The sequence below is a fragment of the Triturus cristatus genome, chromosome 8 (assembly GCF_964204655.1).
Source record: "Triturus cristatus chromosome 8, aTriCri1.1, whole genome shotgun sequence".
Classification (NCBI taxonomy): domain Eukaryota; kingdom Metazoa; phylum Chordata; class Amphibia; order Caudata; family Salamandridae; genus Triturus; species Triturus cristatus.
The window spans coordinates 55427934-55442333 of NC_140591.1; the positions used below are offsets into that span (position 1 = coordinate 55427934).

The 14400-nt window shown below is 37.5% G+C and overlaps 8 non-coding genes across 8 annotated transcripts; all 8 read right to left on the bottom strand.

The window, feature by feature from the left end:
* Positions 1-2586: 2586 nt before the first annotated feature.
* Positions 2587-2659, bottom strand: TRNAF-GAA (transfer RNA phenylalanine (anticodon GAA)). The gene has a single exon. It is a non-coding gene; the product is annotated as a tRNA-Phe (tRNA).
* A 1095-nt stretch (positions 2660-3754) lies between these two features.
* Positions 3755-3827, bottom strand: TRNAF-GAA (transfer RNA phenylalanine (anticodon GAA)). Its single transcript has one exon. It is a non-coding gene; the product is annotated as a tRNA-Phe (tRNA).
* Positions 3828-5503: 1676 nt separating this feature from the next.
* TRNAF-AAA (transfer RNA phenylalanine (anticodon AAA)) lies at positions 5504-5576 on the bottom strand. The gene has a single exon. It is a non-coding gene; the product is annotated as a tRNA-Phe (tRNA).
* Positions 5577-6672: 1096 nt separating this feature from the next.
* On the bottom strand, positions 6673-6745 carry TRNAF-GAA (transfer RNA phenylalanine (anticodon GAA)). Its single transcript has one exon. It is a non-coding gene; the product is annotated as a tRNA-Phe (tRNA).
* A 2256-nt stretch (positions 6746-9001) lies between these two features.
* TRNAF-GAA (transfer RNA phenylalanine (anticodon GAA)) lies at positions 9002-9074 on the bottom strand. Its single transcript has one exon. It is a non-coding gene; the product is annotated as a tRNA-Phe (tRNA).
* Positions 9075-10162: 1088 nt separating this feature from the next.
* Positions 10163-10235, bottom strand: TRNAF-GAA (transfer RNA phenylalanine (anticodon GAA)). The gene has a single exon. It is a non-coding gene; the product is annotated as a tRNA-Phe (tRNA).
* A 1096-nt stretch (positions 10236-11331) lies between these two features.
* On the bottom strand, positions 11332-11404 carry TRNAF-GAA (transfer RNA phenylalanine (anticodon GAA)). Its single transcript has one exon. It is a non-coding gene; the product is annotated as a tRNA-Phe (tRNA).
* Positions 11405-13660: 2256 nt separating this feature from the next.
* TRNAF-GAA (transfer RNA phenylalanine (anticodon GAA)) lies at positions 13661-13733 on the bottom strand. The gene has a single exon. It is a non-coding gene; the product is annotated as a tRNA-Phe (tRNA).
* Between the last annotated feature and the right edge of the window lie 667 nt (positions 13734-14400).

The window sequence follows — 14400 nt, forward strand, 5'->3', positions numbered from 1 at the left end:
ACTTTGTTCAAGGAGAAGTGAAAGCTGATGCAGACAAGAGTTTACTTTGAAAAAAGTATAAAATGGGATAAATTCGTCATCAAAGTTGATGGCAAGAGAGGTGGAAGCAAGTTTAGAAGGAGGACAGAAAGACAAATTTTTGTTGAAGTTATCATGTTGTTGATCAGTTGATAAAATATTTTGAGAAATAAAAAAAAAAAACTAGAGCTGATTTCAAGAAATATTTTGCAAGAATGTAGGATCCCCTCGCACTGTGCTGAAAGTCAGGATTGAATCAGGTACCTTAAGCTCTTCAGTCTAACGATCTCCCAACTGAGATATTTCAGCCAACAAGTCCCTGTGGCCTCCTGATGTATTATTAATAATTGTAGACGATACATACAGAACCTGGTCATTCTATTTTCGTTTATAGTTATGTGTTAAAGTGTCCAGTATCATTCAGCAGGTAACTTGGTCTGATGAGTGAATATCCTTTTTAGGGGACAAGGTAGGTAGAATTTTTTTTTCTAAACTCTGAATTGACTTATACTCTGAAACACAGACCTATATGGCCAGGGTGTACAAGCTATGTCATCTGACTACTGACAGTTTTGTATAAGGGGAACTGGAGGCTGATGCAGGCAAAGCTTTACTTTAAAATAAAGCAAGAAGTTGCAAATAAATGAGGCATAGTTGAATACAAGAGAGGTGGAAGCAAGTTTGAAAGGAAGACAGAAAGTAAATAATATGTTGAATTGATTGTGTTGTTGATCAGATTGATAAAAGGTTTTGATAAAGAAGAGCGTTGATTTAACTCCAAACAGCTTTTGTGACATGAAAAGCAGAAGTTGAAATTGTGCCGAAACCCGGGATTGAACCAGGGACCTTTAGATCTTCAGTCTAACGCTCTCCCAACTGATCTATTTCGGCCTGCTGGTAGTTTGGGGCTTCATCCTTTTTTTTTAAACTTCACAAGAAAATAGATGCTCAACCTCATGCTAGAGCTATGTTTTAAGATGTCCTGTATCATTCACCAGTTAACGGGTGCAATAGGTAAATAGCATTTTTCGGATCCAGGTTAGGTAGCTTTTGTTTTTTACTCTGAATGGACTAGCACCATATTACACAGAGGTATTTGGCCTGAGTAGGTAAGCTATGTCATCTGAATACTGAAATCTGTGTTCAAGGAGAAGTGGAAGCTGATGCAGACAAGAGTTTACTTTACAAAAAAGCATGAAATAGGAAACATTTGTAGTCGAAGCTGAATGCAAGAGAGGTGGAAGCAAATTTAGAAGGAGGACAGAAAGACAATTCTATGTTGAATTGATCATGTTGTCGATCAGTTGATCAAATATTTTGATAAATAAAGAAAGAAAAACTTGAGCTGATACCAAGAAATATTTTGTGAGAAGCAAGAAACCTCTCAGACTTTTCCGAAACCCAGCATTGAACAAGGGACTTTTAGATTTTCAATCTAACACTCTCCCAACTGAGCTATTTCATCCAGCTGGCCATTTTGGCTTTCTGTTGTATTTTTGATAATTGTTAAAGATAAATGCAGACCCTGGTCATTCTATCTGCATGTGCAGTTATGTGTTAAATTGTCCAATATTATTCAGCAGCTAAATTGGTCTGATGGGTGAATTTCCTTTTTAGGAGCCAAGTTAGTTAGAAGATGTTTGTAAACTATGAATGGACTTATACTCAGACACACAGACCTATATGGCGAGGGTAGGCAAACTAGGTCATCTGACTACTAACAGTTTTGTATAAGGGGAACTCGAGGCTGATGCAGGCAAAGCTTTACTTTCAATTAAAGGAAGAATTGGCAAATAAAGCAGGTAAAGTTGAATACAAGAGAGGTGGAAGCAAGTTTGACAGAAAGACAGAATGTAAAAAATATGTTGAAATGGTTGTCTTATCGATCAGCTTGATAAATGGTTTTGATCATTATAAACAACGTCAATATGAGTTGACTCCAAATAGCATTTGTGGCATGCAAAGCAGAAGTTCAAAATGTGCCTAAACCCGGGATTGAACCAGGGACCTTTAGATCTTCAGTCTACTGCTCTACCAACTGAGCTATTTCATCCAGCTGGCAATTTTGGCTTTCTGTTGTATTTTTTATAATTGTTAAAGAAAAATGCAGAACCTGGTCACTCTATCTGCATGTGCAGTTATGTGTTAAATTGTCCAGTATTATTCAGTAGCTAAATTGGTCTGATGGGTGAATTTCCTTTTTAGGAGCCAAGTTAGTTAGATGATGTTTGTAAACTATGAATGGACTTATACTCAGAAACACAGACCTATATGGCGAGGGTCGGCAAGCTAGGTCATCTTACTACTAACAGTTTTGTATAAGGGGAACTGGAGGCTGATGCAGGCAAAGCTTTACTTTCAATTAAAGGAAGAATTGGGAAATAAAGGAGGCAAAGTTGAATACAAGAGAGGTGGAAGCAAGTTTGAAAGAAAGACAGAAAGTAAATAATATGTTGAATTAATTGTATTGTCGATTATCTTGATAAAAGGTTTTGATCATTATAAACAAAGTCAATATGAGTTGACTCAAAATAGTCTTTGTGGCATGCAAAGCAGAAGTTCAAAATGTGCCGAAACCCGGGATCGAACCAGGGACCTTTAGATCTTCAGTCTAACGCTCTCCCAACTGAGCTATTTCGGCCTGCCAGCAGCTATAGTATTCAGCCTCTTTTTTTGAACAATCCCAGAACAGAGATGCAGAACCTGGATTTTCAATCTGAGGTTAGAGCTGTGTTTTAATGTGTCCTGCATTGTTCAGCAGCTAACTGGTGAAAGGGTGAGTAGCGTTTTTGGGATAAATGTTAGGTCGTTTTTCTTTTAAAACTCTAAGTGGACCAGCACTGTATTACACAGACGTATGTCGCCTGAGTAGGTAAGCTATGTCATCTCAATACTGACAACTTTGTTCAAGGAGAAGTGAAAGCTGATGCAGACAAGAGTTTACTTTGAAAAAAGTATAAAATGGGATAAATTTGTCATCAAAGTTGATGGCAAGAGAGGTGGAAGCAAGTTTAGAAGGAGGACAGAAAGACAACTTTTTGTTGAAGTTATCATGTTGTTGATCAGTTGATAAAATATTTTGAGAAATAAAAAAAAAAAACTAGAGCTGATTTCAAGAAATATTTTGCAAGAATGTAGGATCCCCTCGCACTGTGCTGAAAGTCAGGATTGAATCAGGTACCTTAAGCTCTTCAGTCTAACGATCTCCCAACTGAGATATTTCAGCCAACAAGTCCCTGTGGCCTCCTGATGTATTATTAATAATTGTAGACGATACATACAGAACCTGGTCATTCTATTTTCGTTTATAGTTATGTGTTAAAGTGTCCAGTATCATTCAGCAGGTAACTTGGTCTGATGAGTGAATATCCTTTTTAGGGGACAAGGTAGGTAGAATTTTTTTTTCCTAAACTCTGAATTGACTTATACTCTGAAACACAGACCTATATGGCCAGGGTGTACAAGCTATGTCATCTGACTACTGACAGTTTTGTATAAGGGGAATTGGAGGCTGATGCAGGCAAAGCTTTACTTTAAAATAAAGCAAGAAGTTGCAAATAAATGAGGCATAGTTGAATACAAGAGAGGTGGAAGCAAGTTTGAAAGGAAGACAGAAAGTAAATAATATGTTGAATTGATTGTGTTGTTGATCAGATTGATAAAAGGTTTTGATAAAGAAGAGCGTTGATTTAACTCCAAACAGCTTTTGTGACATGAAAAGCAGAAGTTGAAATTGTGCCAAAACCCGGGATTGAACCAGGGACCTTTAGATCTTCAGTCTAACGCTCTCCCAACTGAGCTATTTCGGCCTGCTGGTAGTTTGGGTCTTCATCCTTTCTTTTAAACTTCCCAAGAAAATAGATAATCAACCTCATGCTAGAGCTATGTTTTAAGATGTCCTGTATCATTCATCAGTTAACGGGTGCAATAGGTAAATAGCATTTTTCGGATCCAGGTTAGGTAGCTTTTGTTTTTTACTCTGAATGGACTAGCACCATATTACACAGAGGTATTTGGCCTGAGTAGGTAAGCTATGTCATCTGAATACTGAAATCTGTGTTCAAGGAGAAGTGGAAGCTGATGCAGACAAGAGTTTACTTTACAAAAAAGCATGAAATAGGAAACATTTGTAGTCGAAGCTGAATGCAAGAGAGGTGGAAGCAAATTTAGAAGGAGGACAGAAAGACAATTCTATGTTGAATTGATCATGTTGTCGATCAGTTGATCAAATATTTTGATAAATAAAGAAAGAAAAACTTGAGCTGATACCAAGAAATATTTTGTGAGAAGCAAGAAACCTCTCAGACTTTTCCGAAACCCAGCATTGAACAAGGGACTTTTAGATTTTCAATCTAACACTCTCCCAACTGAGCTATTTCATCCAGCTGGCCATTTTGGCTTTCTGTTGTATTTTTGATAATTGTTAAAGATAAATGCAGACCCTGGTCATTCTATCTGCATGTGCAGTTATGTGTTAAATTGTCCAATATTATTCAGCAGCTAAATTGGTCTGATGGGTGAATTTCCTTTTTAGGAGCCAAGTTAGTTAGAAGATGTTTGTAAACTATGAATGGACTTATACTCAGAGACACAGACCTATATGGCGAGGGTAGGCAAACTAGGTCATCTGACTACTAACAGTTTTGTATAAGGGGAACTCGAGGCTGATGCAGGCAAAGCTTTACTTTCAATTAAAGGAAGAATTGGCAAATAAAGCAGGTAAAGTTGAATACAAGAGAGGTGGAAGCAAGTTTGACAGAAAGAGAGAATGTAAAAAATATGTTGAAATGGTTGTCTTTTCGATCAGCTTGATAAAAGGTTTTGATCATTATAAACAACGTCAATATGAGTTGACTCCAAATAGCATTTGTGGCATGCAAAGCAGAAGTTCAAAATGTGCCTAAACCCGGGATTGAACCAGGGACCTTTAGATCTTCAGTCTACTGCTCTCCCAACTGAGCTATTTCATCCAGCTGGCAATTTTGGCTTTCTGTTGTATTTTTTATAATTGTTAAAGAAAAATGCAGAACCTGGTCACTCTATCTGCATGTGCAGTTATGTGTTAAATTGTCCAGTATTATTCAGTAGCTAAATTGGTCTGATGGGTGAATTTCCTTTTTAGGAGCCAAGTTAGTTAGATGATGTTTGTAAACTATGAATGGACTTATACTCAGAAACACAGACCTATATGGCGAGGGTCGGCAAGCTAGGTCATCTGACTACTAACAGTTTTGTATAAGGGGAACTGGAGGCTGATGCAGGCAAAGCTTTACTTTCAATTAAAGGAAGAATTGGGAAATAAAGGAGGCAAAGTTGAATACAAGAGAGGTGGAAGCAAGTTTGAAAGAAAGACAGAAAGTAAATAATATGTTGAATTAATTGTATTGTCGATTATCTTGATAAAATGTTTTGATCATTATAAACAAAGTCAATATGAGTTGACTCAAAATAGTCTTTGTGGCATGCAAAGCAGAAGTTCAAAACGTGCCGAAACCCGGGATCGAACCAGGGACCTTTAGATCTTTAGTCTAACGCTCTCCCAACTGAGCTATTTCGGCCTGCCAGCAGCTATAGTATTCAGCCTCTTTTTTTGAACAATCCCAGAACAGAGATGCAGAACCTGGATTTTCAATCTGAGGTTAGAGCTGTGTTTTAATGTGTCCTGCATTGTTCAGCAGCTAACTGGTGAAATGGGTGAGTAGCGTTTTTGGGATAAATGTTAGGTCGTTTTTCTTTTAAAACTCTAAGTGGACCAGCACTGTATTACACAGACGTATGTCGCCTGATTAGGTAAGCTATGTCATCTCAATACTGACAACTTTGTTCAAGGAGAAGTGAAAGCTGATGCAGACAAGAGTTTACTTTGAAAAAAGTATAAAATGGGATAAATTTGTCATCAAAGCTGATGGCAAGAGAGGTGGAAGCAAGTTTAGAAGGAGGACAGAAAGACAACTTTTTGTTGAAGTTATCATGTTGTTGATCAGTTGATAAAATATTTTGAGAAATAAAGAAAAAAAAACTAGAGCTGATTTCAAGAAATATTTTGCAAGAATGTAGGATCCCCTCGCACTGTGCTGAAAGTCAGGATTGAATCAGGTACCTTAAGCTCTTCAGTCTAACGATCTCCCAACTGAGATATTTCAGCCAACAAGTCCCTGTGGCCTCCTGATGTATTATTAATAATTGTAGACGATACATACAGAACCTGGTCATTCTATTTTCGTTTATAGTTATGTGTTAAAGTGTCCAGTATCATTCAGCAGGTAACTTGGTCTGATGAGTGAATATCCTTTTTAGGGGACAATGTAGGTAGAATTTTTTTTTCTAAACTCTGAATTGACTTATACTCTGAAACACAGACCTATATGGCCAGGGTGTACAAGCTATGTCATCTGACTACTGACAGTTTTGTATAATGGGAATTGGAGGCTGATGCAGGCAAAGCTTTACTTTAAAATAAAGCAAGAAGTTGCAAATAAATGAGGCGTAGTTGAATACAAGAGAGGTGGAAGCAAGTTTGAAAGGAAGACAGAAAGTAAATAATATGTTGAATTGATTGTGTTGTTGATCAGATTGATAAAAGGTTTTGATAAAGAAGAGCGTTGATTTAACTCTAAACAGCTTTTGTGACATGAAAAGCAGAAGTTGAAATTGTGCCGAAACCCGGGATTGAACCAGGGACCTTTAGATCTTCAGTCTAACGCTCTCCCAACTGAGCTATTTCGGCCTGCTGGTAGTTTGGGTCTTCATCCTTTCTTTTAAACTTCCCAAGAAAATAGATGCTCATCCTCATGCTAGAGCTATGTTTTAAGATGTCCTGTATCATTCATCAGTTAACAGGTGCAATAGGTAAATAGCATTTTTCGGATCCAGGTTAGGTAGCTTTTTTTTTTACTCTGAATGGACTAGCACCATATTACACAGAGGTATTTGGCCTGAGTAGGTAAGCTATGTCATCTGAATACTGAAATCTGTGTTCAAGGAGAAGTGGAAGCTGATGCAGACAAGAGTTTACTTTACAAAAAAGCATGAAATAGGAAACATTTGTAGTCGAAGCTGAATGCAAGAGAGGTGGAAGCAAATTTAGAAGGAGGACAGAAAGACAATTCTATGTTGAATTGATCCTGTTGTCGATCAGTTGATCAAATATTTTGATAAATAAAGAAAGAAAAACTTGAGCTGATACCAAGAAATATTTTGTGAGAAGCAAGAAACCTCTCAGACTTTTCCGAAACCCAGCATTGAACAAGGGACTTTTAGATTTTCAATCTAACACTCTCCCAACTCAGCTATTTCATCCAGCTGGCCATTTTGGCTTTCTGTTGTATTTTTGATAATTGTTAAAGATAAATGCAGACCCTGGTCATTCTATCTGCATGTGCAGTTATGTGTTAAATTGTCCAATATTATTCAGCAGCTAAATTGGTCTGATGGGTGAATTTCCTTTTTAGGAGCCAAGTTAGTTAGAAGATGTTTGTAAACTATGAATGGACTTATACTCAGACACACAGACCTATATGGCGAGGGTAGGCAAACTAGGTCATCTGACTACTAACAGTTTTGTATAAGGGGAACTCGAGGCTGATGTAGGCAAAGCTTTACTTTCAATTAAAGGAAGAATTGGCAAATAAAGCAGGTAAAGTTGAATACAAGAGAGGTGGAAGCAAGTTTGACAGAAAGACAGAATGTAAAAAATATGTTGAAATGGTTGTCTTATCGATCAGCTTGATAAAAGGTTTTGATCATTATAAACAACGTCAATATGAGTTGACTCCAAATAGCATTTGTGGCATGCAAAGCAGAAGTTCAAAATGTGCCTAAACCCGGGATTGAACCAGGGACCTTTAGATCTTCAGTCTAACACTCTCCCAACTGAGATATTTCGGCCTGCCAGCAGCTATAGTATTCAGCCTCTTTTTTTGAACAATCCCAGAACAGAGATGCAGAACCTGGATTTTCAATCTGAGGTTAGAGCTGTGTTTTAATGTGTCCTGCATTGTTCAGCAGCTAACTGGTGAAATGGGTGAGTAGCGTTTTTGGGATAAATGTTAGGTCGTTTTTCTTTTAAAACTCTGAGTGGACCAGCACTGTATTACACAGACGTATGTCGCCTGAGTAGGTAAGCTATATCATCTCAATACTGACAACTTTGTTCAAGGAGAAGTGAAAGCTGATGCAGACAAGAGTTTACTTTGAAAAAAGTATAAAATGGGATAAATTCGTCATCAAAGTTGATGGCAAGAGAGGTGGAAGCAAGTTTAGAAGGAGGACAGAAAGACAACTTTTTGTTGAAGTTATCATGTTGTTGATCAGTTGATAAAATATTTTGAGAAATAAAGAAAAAAAAACTAGAGCTGATTTCAAGAAATATTTTGCAAGAATGTAGGATCCCCTCGCACTGTGCTGAAAGTCAGGATTGAATCAGGTACCTTAAGCTCTTCAGTCTAACGATCTCCCAACTGAGATATTTCAGCCAACAAGTCCCTGTGGCCTCCTGATGTATTATTAATAATTGTAGACGATACATACAGAACCTGGTCATTCTATTTTTGTTTATAGTTATGTGTTAAAGTGTCCAGTATCATTCAGCAGGTAACTTGGTCTGATGAGTGAATATCCTTTTTAGGGGACAAGGTAGGTAGAATTTTTTTTTCTAAACTCTGAATTGACTTATACTCTGAAACACAGACCTATATGGCCAGGGTGTACAAGCTATGTCATCTGACTACTGACAGTTTTGTATAAGGGGAATTGGAGGCTGATGCAGGCAAAGCTTTACTTTAAAATAAAGCAAGAAGTTGCAAATAAATGAGGCATAGTTGAATACAAGAGAGGTGGAAGCAAGTTTGAAAGGAAGACAGAAAGTAAATAATATGTTGAATTGATTGTGTTGTTGATCAGATTGATAAAAGGTTTTGATAAAGAAGAGCGTTGATTTAACTCCAAACAGCTTTTGTGACATGAAAAGCAGAAGTTGAAATTGTGCCGAAACCCGGGATTGAACCAGGGACCTTTAGATCTTCAGTCTAACGCTCTCCCAACTGAGCTATTTCGGCCTGCTGGTAGTTTGGGTCTTCATCCTTTCTTTTAAACTTCCCAAGAAAATAGATGCTCAACCTCATGCTAGAGCTATGTTTTAAGATGTCCTGTATCATTCACCAGTTAACGGGTGCAATAGGTAAATAGCATTTTTCGGATCCAGGTTAGGTAGCTTTTGTTTTTTACTCTGAATGGACTAGCACCATATTACACAGAGGTATTTGGCCTGAGTAGGTAAGCTATGTCATCTGAATACTGAAATCTGTGTTCAAGGAGAAGTGGAAGCTGATGCAGACAAGAGTTTACTTTACAAAAAAGCATGAAATAGGAAACATTTGTAGTCGAAGCTGAATGCAAGAGAGGTGGAAGCAAATTTAGAAGGAGGACAGAAAGACAATTCTATGTTGAATTGATCATGTTGTGGATCAGTTGATCAAATATTTTGATAAATAAAGAAAGAAAAACTTGAGCTGATACCAAGAAATATTTTGTGAGAAGCAAGAAACCTCTCAGACTTTTCCGAAACCCAGCATTGAACAAGGGACTTTTAGATTTTCAATCTAACACTCTCCCAACTCAGCTATTTCATCCAGCTGGCCATTTTGGCTTTCTGTTGTATTTTTGATAATTGTTAAAGATAAATGCAGACCCTGGTCATTCTATCTGCATGTGCAGTTATGTGTTAAATTGTCCAATGTTATTCAGCAGCTAAATTGGTCTGATGGGTGAATTTCCTTTTTAGGAGCCAAGTTAGTTAGAAGATGTTTGTAAACTATGAATGGACTTATACTCAGACACACAGACCTATGTGGCGAGGGTAGGCAAACTAGGTCATCTGACTACTAACAGTTTTGTATAAGGGGAACTGGAGGCTGATGCAGGCAAAGCTTTACTTTCAATTAAAGGAAGAATTGGGAAATAAAGGAGGCAAAGTTGAATACAAGAGAGGTGGAAGCAAGTTTGAAAGAAAGACAGAAAGTAAATAATATGTTGAATTAATTGTATTGTCGATTATCTTGATAAAAGGTTTTGATCATTATAAACAAAGTCAATATGAGTTGACTCAAAATAGTCTTTGTGGCATGCAAAGCAGAAGTTCAAAATGTGCCGAAACCCGGGATCGAACCAGGGACCTTTAGATCTTCAGTCTAACACTCTCCCAACTGAGCTATTTCGGCCTGCCAGCAGCTATAGTATTCAGCCTCTTTTTTTGAACAATCCCAGAACAGAGATGCAGAACCTGGATTTTCAATCTGAGGTTAGAGCTGTGTTTTAATGTGTCCTGCATTGTTCAGCAGCTAACTGGTGAAATGGGTGAGTAGCGTTTTTGGGATAAATGTTAGGTCGTTTTTCTTTTAAAACTCTGAGTGGACCAGCACTGTATTACACAGACGTATGTCGCCTGAGTAGGAAAGCTATGTCATCTCAATACTGACAACTTTGTTCAAGGAGAAGTGAAAGCTGATGCAGACAAGAGTTTACTTTGAAAAAAGTATAAAATGGGATAAATTCGTCATCAAAGTTGATGGCAAGAGAGGTGGAAGCAAGTTTAGAAGGAGGACAGAAAGACAACTTTTTGTTGAAGTTATCATGTTGTTGATCAGTTGATAAAATATTTTGAGAAATAAAGAAAAAAAAACTAGAGCTGATTTCAAGAAATATTTTGCAAGAATGTAGGATCCCCTCGCACTGTGCTGAAAGTCAGGATTGAATCAGGTACCTTAAGCTCTTCAGTCTAACGATCTCCCAACTGAGATATTTCAGCCAACAAGTCCCTGTGGCCTCCTGATGTATTATTAATAATTGTAGACGATACATACAGAACCTGGTCATTCTATTTTCGTTTATAGTTATGTGTTAAAGTGTCCAGTATCATTCAGCAGGTAACTTGGTCTGATGAGTGAATATCCTTTTTAGGGGACAAGGTAGGTAGAATTTTTTTTTCTAAACTCTGAATTGACTTATACTCTGAAACACAGACCTATATGGCCAGGGTGTACAAGCTATGTCATCTGACTACTGACAGTTTTGTATAAGGGGAATTGGAGGCTGATGCAGGCAAAGCTTTACTTTAAAATAAAGCAAGAAGTTGCAAATAAATGAGGCATAGTTGAATACAAGAGAGGTGGAAGCAAGTTTGAAAGGAAGACGGAAAGTAAATAATATGTTGAATTGATTGGAGTTAAATCAACGCTCTTCTTTATCAAAACCTTTTATCAATCTGATCAACAACACAAACAGCTTTTGTGACATGAAAAGCAGAAGTTGAAATTGTGCCGAAACCCGGGATTGAACCAGGGACCTTTAGATCTTCAGTCTAACGCTCTCCCAACTGAGCTATTTCGGCCTGCTGGTAGTTTGGGTCTTCATCCTTTCTTTTAAACTTCACAAGAAAATAGATGCTCATCCTCATGCTAGAGCTATGTTTTAAGATGTCCTGTATCATTCATCAGTTAACAGGTGCAATAGGTAAATAGCATTTTTCGGATCCAGGTTAGGTAGCTTTTTTTTTTACTCTGAATGGACTAGCACCATATTACACAGAGGTATTTGGCCTGAGTAGGTAAGCTATGTCATCTGAATACTGAAATCTGTGTTCAAGGAGAAGTGGAAGCTGATGCAGACAAGAGTTTACTTTACAAAAAAGCATGAAATAGGAAACATTTGTAGTCGAAGCTGAATGCAAGAGAGGTGGAAGCAAATTTAGAAGGAGGACAGAAAGACAATTCTATGTTGAATTGATCCTGTTGTCGATCAGTTGATCAAATATTTTGATAAATAAAGAAAGAAAAACTTGAGCTGATACCAAGAAATATTTTGTGAGAAGCAAGAAACCTCTCAGACTTTTCCGAAACCCAGCATTGAACAAGGGACTTTTAGATTTTCAATCTAACACTCTCCCAACTCAGCTATTTCATCCAGCTGGCCATTTTGGCTTTCTGTTGTATTTTTGATAATTGTTAAAGATAAATGCAGACCCTGGTCATTCTATCTGCATGTGCAGTTATGTGTTAAATTGTCCAATATTATTCAGCAGCTAAATTGGTCTGATGGGTGAATTTCCTTTTTAGGAGCCAAGTTAGTTAGAAGATGTTTGTAAACTATGAATGGACTTATACTCAGACACACAGACCTATATGGCGAGGGTAGGCAAACTAGGTCATCTGACTACTAACAGTTTTGTATAAGGGGAACTCGAGGCTGATGTAGGCAAAGCTTTACTTTCAATTAAAGGAAGAATTGGCAAATAAAGCAGGTAAAGTTGAATACAAGAGAGGTGGAAGCAAGTTTGACAGAAAGACAGAATGTAAAAAATATGTTGAAATGGTTGTCTTATCGATCAGCTTGATAAAAGGTTTTGATCATTATAAACAACGTCAATATGAGTTGACTCCAAATAGCATTTGTGGCATGCAAAGCAGAAGTTCAAAATGTGCCTAAACCCGGGATTGAACCAGGGACCTTTAGATCTTCAGTCTAACACTCTCCCAACTGAGATATTTCGGCCTGCCAGCAGCTATAGTATTCAGCCTCTTTTTTTGAACAATCCCAGAACAGAGATGCAGAACCTGGATTTTCAATCTGAGGTTAGAGCTGTGTTTTAATGTGTCCTGCATTGTTCAGCAGCTAACTGGTGAAATGGGTGAGTAGCGTTTTTGGGATAAATGTTAGGTCGTTTTTCTTTTAAAACTCTGAGTGGACCAGCACTGTATTACACAGACGTATGTCGCCTGAGTAGGTAAGCTATATCATCTCAATACTGACAACTTTGTTCAAGGAGAAGTGAAAGCTGATGCAGACAAGAGTTTACTTTGAAAAAAGTATAAAATGGGATAAATTCGTCATCAAAGTTGATGGCAAGAGAGGTGGAAGCAAGTTTAGAAGGAGGACAGAAAGACAACTTTTTGTTGAAGTTATCATGTTGTTGATCAGTTGATAAAATATTTTGAGAAATAAAGAAAAAAAAACTAGAGCTGATTTCAAGAAATATTTTGCAAGAATGTAGGATCCCCTCGCACTGTGCTGAAAGTCAGGATTGAATCAGGTACCTTAAGCTCTTCAGTCTAACGATCTCCCAACTGAGATATTTCAGCCAACAAGTCCCTGTGGCCTCCTGATGTATTATTAATAATTGTAGACGATACATACAGAACCTGGTCATTCTATTTTTGTTTATAGTTATGTGTTAAAGTGTCCAGTATCATTCAGCAGGTAACTTGGTCTGATGAGTGAATATCCTTTTTAGGGGACAAGGTAGGTAGAATTTTTTTTTCTAAACTCTGAATTGACTTATACTCTGAAACACAGACCTATATGGCCAGGGTGTACAAGCTATGTCATCTGACTACTGACAGTTTTGTATAAGGGGAATTGGAGGCTGATGCAGGCAAAGCTTTACTTTAAAATAAAGCAAGAAGTTGCAAATAAATGAGGCATAGTTGAATACAAGAGAGGTGGAAGCAAGTTTGAAAGGAAGACAGAAAGTAAATAATATGTTGAATTGATTGTGTTGTTGATCAGATTGATAAAAGGTTTTGATAAAGAAGAGCGTTGATTTAACTCCAAACAGCTTTTGTGACATGAAAAGCAGAAGTTGAAATTGTGCCGAAACCCGGGATTGAACCAGGGACCTTTAGATCTTCAGTCTAACGCTCTCCCAACTGAGCTATTTCGGCCTGCTGGTAGTTTGGGTCTTCATCCTTTCTTTTAAACTTCCCAAGAAAATAGATGCTCAACCTCATGCTAGAGCTATGTTTTAAGATGTCCTGTATCATTCACCAGTTAACGGGTGCAATAGGTAAATAGCATTTTTCGGATCCAGGTTAGGTAGCTTTTGTTTTTTACTCTGAATGGACTAGCACCATATTACACAGAGGTATTTGGCCTGAGTAGGTAAGCTATGTCATCTGAATACTGAAATCTGTGTTCAAGGAGAAGTGGAAGCTGATGCAGACAAGAGTTTACTTTACAAAAAAGCATGAAATAGGAAACATTTGTAGTCGAAGCTGAATGCAAGAGAGGTGGAAGCAAATTTAGAAGGAGGACAGAAAGACAATTCTATGTTGAATTGATCATGTTGTGGATCAGTTGATCAAATATTTTGATAAATAAAGAAAGAAAAACTTGAGCTGATACCAAGAAATATTTTGTGAGAAGCAAGAAACCTCTCAGACTTTTCCGAAACCCAGCATTGAACAAGGGACTTTTAGATTTTCAATCTAACACTCTCCCAACTCAGCTATTTCATCCAGCTGGCCATTTTGGCTTTCTGTTGTATTTTTGATAATTGTTAAAGATAAATGCAGACCCTGGTCATTCTATCTGCATGTGCAGTTATGTGTT